At 39.8% G+C, this 6103-nt stretch overlaps 1 long non-coding RNA gene across 2 annotated transcripts; it reads right to left on the bottom strand.

The window, feature by feature from the left end:
• Nucleotides 1–413: 413 nt before the first annotated feature.
• LOC147378329 (uncharacterized) lies at nucleotides 414–3933 on the bottom strand. 2 transcript variants are annotated; one of them, XR_015151904.1, is made up of 3 exons: nucleotides 3770–3933; nucleotides 889–988; nucleotides 414–752 (listed from the first exon to the last, which is right to left on the bottom strand). It is a non-coding gene; the product is annotated as an uncharacterized LOC147378329 (long non-coding RNA). The 2 variants fall into 2 exon arrangements; XR_015151902.1 differs by lacking the exon at nucleotides 3770–3933 and having other exon boundaries at nucleotides 889–2150.
• Between the last annotated feature and the right edge of the window lie 2170 nt (nucleotides 3934–6103).

Genomic DNA, 6103 nt, shown 5'->3' with positions numbered 1-6103 from the left:
TACATGTGCCCACATGCCCAAGAGTTTTTGGGAAGGGTGACCCGACTTCCTGGTTCTTTTAGAGATCCTGTGATTGATACAGTTGCCATGCAACATTGGGATTTACCTGCCAGGCTCCTTTGTCAGGATTTGTACATGTTGCCAGTGATGCTTGGGTGAAGAAAGATCTAGATCTGTGGGTGAGGATCAGTGTTATACTCTGCTCTTGGCTGCACTGCAAGGGCTGTGGTGCCAGCCCCATGATGGAGCCAAAGCAACAACCAGGCCCTCTCCATACTTTCTGGGTGTGAAAAGAATGAGACAGCTGACTTATAGATTTCAAAACCATGTTAGAAAATGAGAAATCTTATAGTATTCTAGGAAAAAATGTACAATTTCTGAGCAACAGAAAGTGATTCATGCCTGACACTGTAAAAAATAAAAAAAGTCATAGTTATCTTTATTATCATTCAATAAGGTTGAATGGTACTTAACAAAAGAGAAGTGTTCACACAAATGAAGAATTTGCACATAGAGGCTTCTACTGGAGTATGGAAACAGCTCCTCCTGTTCCTTGTGGTCAGCAAGGCACTCTAGACATCGGGAGCTCCAGGAAGCTTGGTCAGAGGAGCTAGTACAGGGAGGGAGGCAACTGGCTCGCCAGGATCACAGAGGCAATGACGTGGGAGATTCCAAGTCCCATTTGGCTTCAGTTCAATGTTAAGTCCACAAGAGCAATTCCTGGAGGTCTAGAGCCAGCCCTGGGCACAGTGCTGAAGTGTGAAATATTTGGACATTATGGGAGACTTTGTCAGGAGGCCCCATGCTTTGAATCACTTCCCCCAATTACATGGTTCCCCCCAACCTTGGTTGTACCCATGAACCACTAAAGGCTCGAGGACCACTCACCAGTGTGGTGCCGCCCTACTTTTGGTCTGCTTTCTGATTAGTTCTCTTCTTCTGTCACCTCTGGAACTCTTCATTGTCCTCCTTGGACACTAGACAGTGTCTAGGAGGAAATGGCAAGAGAGAAGGGGATGAATTTGGGTTTCATGAAGATTTGCAGAATATGTATCATCATCCTGCAAGGAGGAAATTTCCTACAGTTATCCAGTGAAAGGCTGGTTTCAGAAACCCTGGAATCTCTCCTACACGGGCAATAGGTAACTGAGAATAGAGCAGAGATTAAAGGAAAACCACGAACAAGCCACCATCCTCACAATGGAGGGAGTACGTGTCCAAGTCTCCTTTCTCATTCCATCTTTCAGGAAAGTTATTATATGTGTTTTCTAAGTTTAAAAAGCTGTGTAACCTTATACATGTGAATGATATCCATGCAAATGCATCATAAAATGTAATAAGACAATGCATTATTGGGGTATAAATGCTCTATTTCCAAAAACATGCTAGAAGATGTTTTATGCACACACACACACACACACAGATGCATGCATGTATGCATTGTATCTACTCCCCAGCCACTAGTAAGAGATTTCCCAAGTCACCTGTTGGGAATTGTGTATTATTCAGGGTGATATTTGTAAGACTGTGCAACTGGAGGCCTTTTGGGTAACTCCACAATTGAATTTTTAGCACAGACGAGTCATTCTAGGAGTTGCTGTGCTTTTCCAGAGTAGACTTAGACATTTTTGAATGGGAAAGCAATTCAACTTCTTGTAGATGCTATATATTCAATTTTCCTTATCTACCTTTTTTGTCTTTTAAAGATATATTTCATACTCCAAATAAAGAGACTTTTTGTCAGAAATTTTCCTTGTAACCTCTTAAAAAATCTACACATTTACAGGTAAATGTAATCCATATGTTTCTGGTTTAGTCTCACCTTCTTCATCAAAATGTTGCCCTCTACAAAGTATTTGATCACCAAAAAGCTATATGAGATTTTTTTAAAGGCTTTTTTTTCTTAGTAAAGGGAAACCACAGTTGATCAATAATATAGTTACAAAGTCAGTTACATGAGGACTTATGAAGATATATTGTTTTACTATTTAACTTTAATAACTTAGGCTACAGATATTTGGAAACTCACCAATCACTGTCAGAAAACTGCACATTATTGGTTTTTTTTATTTTCTTCACAAGCTAAAACTCTATTTTTTGTTTATAAGATGTACTTTATCTTCTCATTACAGTGACTTTTCCCCTTAATTTGGTTCCTAGATCTGCATTTAGAATTCATTGCAAATAACTATGTAATATAACTCTCTTACTTCTCACTACATCTGCACATAAATGCTTTATAAAAAGTCCATAAATCTGTAAACCCAAACACACAATTATCATACAAAGTTATTAGACACATAATACGAGGCAATAATTTTCTCTAGATGATGAGCTCCCTAAAAGTAAGAGGAACGTCTTCCCCATTGTGGTATCTGAACGCAGTAGGCCTTCAGTAAATATTCACTGGGGCTTCCCAGGTGGCTCAATGGTAAAGAATCCACCTGCCAATGAAGGAAACACAGGTTCAATCCCTGGTCCAGGAAGATCCACATGCCTCAGAGCAACTTAGCCCATGCGCCACAACTATGGAGCCTATGTTCTAGAGCACTGGCGCTGCGACTACCGAGCCCATGTGCCGCAACAGGTGAAGCCTGTGGACTTTAGAGCCTGTGCTCTGCAACAAGAGAAGCCACCGCCATGAGAAACCTGTTCTAGAAAGTAGCCCTGCTTGCTGCAACTAGAGAAAAGCCCACGTGCAGCAAGGAGAACCCAGCACGGTCAAAAATAAACAAAAGCAAAATTATAAAAAAACAAGAAGTTTAAATAAATATTTGTTAACCAAAGAAAATGTGATTTAAAAATAACAGTAAGAAATATAGTTACAGAAAGAGTCTGTGGACTTAGACCACAGAGGGATGTCATCTGAGCAAGGAGGAATATGTCAACAGGATATAATAGTACACCAACCCCTACTTTAATCCAGCTTCAAATGGATTAAAGGTACAGGGCTGAGGGCACAAAGGGCTCAGGAATGTTCTCAGTCACACAGCTGTTCCAGCAGGGCCCTTCCCAGCACGTCCTTTAGTTGGGAAGAGGTGCTGGGGGCTAGACTCAGTTACAGGGCTATAAATTCATTTATAGTGCTTCAGAAATAACCATATTTCAGTTTTTTTTATGTAGAATTATATATATAATGTGTATAATGAAACATGACACTATAATGCAAATATATGTGGTATACATGTTCAGCTATATATACTTTTTACCATACATATAAATTTGTGTAAGTAACATATGTATACATATTTATATGTTACCTAAATTAGACGTTATCTACATAGAGATTTACATTATAAAGGAATACAGTGGAGGCCACCATCATTGTGGTTGATTGATTTCTTTTACATCAAACATTATTGACCCAAAAAATATTTTTTTACAGACTCTTCAAGGAAGCTGGCAATGTTCTCTGATGTCTGAGGTTTGTTCACACTCTTTAACTGTACGTGAATTATCAAAGAATAAAACATGAAATTCCCTCTGGACATTTAGGAAATATGACCTCTCCCTAATTGATCTAATCAAATTTCTAGAATCACAAAAGGATAAAGAAAACTTGTTTGAAGGCTCCATTCCCCATCAAAGATTTTCAGTGGATTATTTTTTCAAGCTGCAAAGACTATGAAATGGAGCCCCAAATGGATTCTAAGCCCCAACAGCACTTTCCCACATACTACACATTCCTGACTTCCGAGCAAAAAGTCATAGATCAGAGTTTCAGGCCCACAAATTCCAAGCTTACAAATTCCGCAAAACCCCCATTCACCTTTGTACAAAAACGTTGATTTGTAACGTAGCCATTATGAAGGATATTTAGATGTGTAAGCAATTGTTCAGTTAGGACACCTGATTTACAAATAACCCACACTTGGAACCAGTGCAGTCTTCCCTCTTCAGTGTTCTCTTTTCCTTCATGCTAAAGACCATGGTGATTCTGCCAAAACCAACACAAAGGACCACCCCCCCACCCACCCACACGCACACGTGCATCAGCCACAGCAATAAACAGGCAACTAGAGCTGTGAGAAAGTTGCAGAGTATGAACTTAGAGAAAAGCAGGAACTGATACACTTTGCTGTGGGGCAAGACATCAAAATGCAAATCACATAAGAATTAAAAATGCTATTAGTCATTCCAACCTTAGTGGATATTAGTTTAATCAGAGCTGCTGCCATTCTTGTTAAAATCAGCTTCCTCTTTCTTTTAGTCTTTCTCATTTCCCAGTCCTACAAGTGCTTTTACAGGAAAGGTAGAGACCAGCAAAAAGTCGTGCTGCAGGTGGGAATAGGGGTGAATAAATCACTGTCAGGTGAGATGTAGGGATGAGTAAGGAAAGCACAGCACGATTTGCAAGACAGTTGCAAATGATAAAAAATAAAATGTGGAAGACTATCTCAAATGACCTTTATGTATTTTAGAATTTTGACAAAGCCACAGCTGGTAGCAGAAACTGCCTTCATTCTCTATCTTCTTCCTTTCTTCACTGTTCCACGGCCACCGGCTCCCAGAGAGCAATACTATATAGTCCTTTCATCGCGCTCATAGGACCCCATCCAACACCACATCTTGGCGACTGATACCTCCAGGGATGGTTAATGGGTTTCTGTGTCATATAACCTCAGAGGTACTTTCTGGAATAGAACCAATTTATGAGTTAAAGACTTCCTATAATAAGCCCACAATGGTTTCAACATGATAACAGAAGCAGGCTTTTTTATTGAGCCGGGAAAAGGAGATGGAACTCTCTACATTTGTTCTTTTTTGGACATCTGTGATATGCCGCCATACATGGAGCCAAGTGCTAGGAAGCACACAAGGGTGGATCAGTTATTTTCTCTGTCCTCAGAGTAATTAAAGTCTTGCTGGGAAGATGAATGTGTAGGTTAATGAAGAAAATTGCATGTTTAAAGGTATTATGGACATTGTTGCAGTATGGTATGAGTGGTGCAAAGAAGCAGGGTCGGTTAAAAATTTGTGGGGTGGAGAAACTATTTCTAATATTCAATGTTCACGGGCACAGAGGGTTCATAGAGCCCAGTGTTATGGCAGTGAGTGACTTGTGGGAGTGGAAGACAGTGCAATAACAAGAGAAGCAACCTTCCCTTCCTGGCTATGTTTAGGATCCCAGACTGGATTATATATGGCTTTCCTGGTAGCTCAAATGGTAAAGAATCTGCCTGGAATGCAGGGGACCTGGGTTCAATCCCTGGATCAAGAAGATGCCCTGGAAAAGGGAATGGTTACCCACTCCAGTATTCTTGCCTGGGAAATCCCATAGACAGAGGAGCCTGGCAGGCTACAGTCCATGGGATTGCAAAGAGTTGGACATGACTGAGCGACTAACGTATAATACATATATATATATACATATAACTGGTCAAGGTATGACGGAAAGGGAAGAGCCAAAGAAGGAAATAATCTAATATCTACTGATACATCAAAAGACTTTAAAAAAAATATTTATTTATGTATTATTTTTGGCTAGGTCTTCTTTGCTGAGTATGGGCTTTCTCTTGGTGCAGTGAGTTGTGGTAGGGGGTGGGTTACTCTTTGTTGCGATACACAGGTTTCTTGTTGTGGTAGCTTCTCTTGTTGCAGAGCACAGGCTCTAGGGTACATGGGCTTCAGAAGCTGCAGCCCAGAGGGCTGCAGAGGTTGTGAGCACGGACTTAGTTGCTCCATGGGCTCAGAGGTTGTGATGCATGGACTTAGGTGCTCCACAGCATGTGGGATCTTCCTGAACCAGAGATTGAACCCATGTCACCTGAATTGGCAGGCAGATTCTTAACCACTGGACCACCAGGGAAGTCCCAAAGAAAGCTTTTTAAAAATTAATTTTGTTTGATTTTTATGAGGGGGATGAAGGAGTAATTTATAGAGAAATATATATTATATTATATATAAAAATATATTATAAATATAAGGTGAAGAATGATATAGATGCAATTATTCGAAGGATCATAGCCAGCAAAGAAAACATAAAATGATTTCTGATAAAATGGTCAGATAAGTAAATAAAAATAAGTAAATGAAATTAAAAAATAAGTAAATAAAAAGAGTTTAATTGCATGATCTAGCCATGTACTCTTCTCTGATACTC

The sequence above is a fragment of the Bos grunniens genome, chromosome 2 (assembly GCF_055505025.1).
Source record: "Bos grunniens cultivar Pamir isolate PY7600 chromosome 2, Bosgru_T2T1.0, whole genome shotgun sequence".
NCBI lineage: Eukaryota > Metazoa > Chordata > Mammalia > Artiodactyla > Bovidae > Bos > Bos grunniens.
The sequence above is the reverse complement of the archived record's forward strand: the minus strand, read 5'-3'. Positions and strand labels throughout refer to the sequence as shown.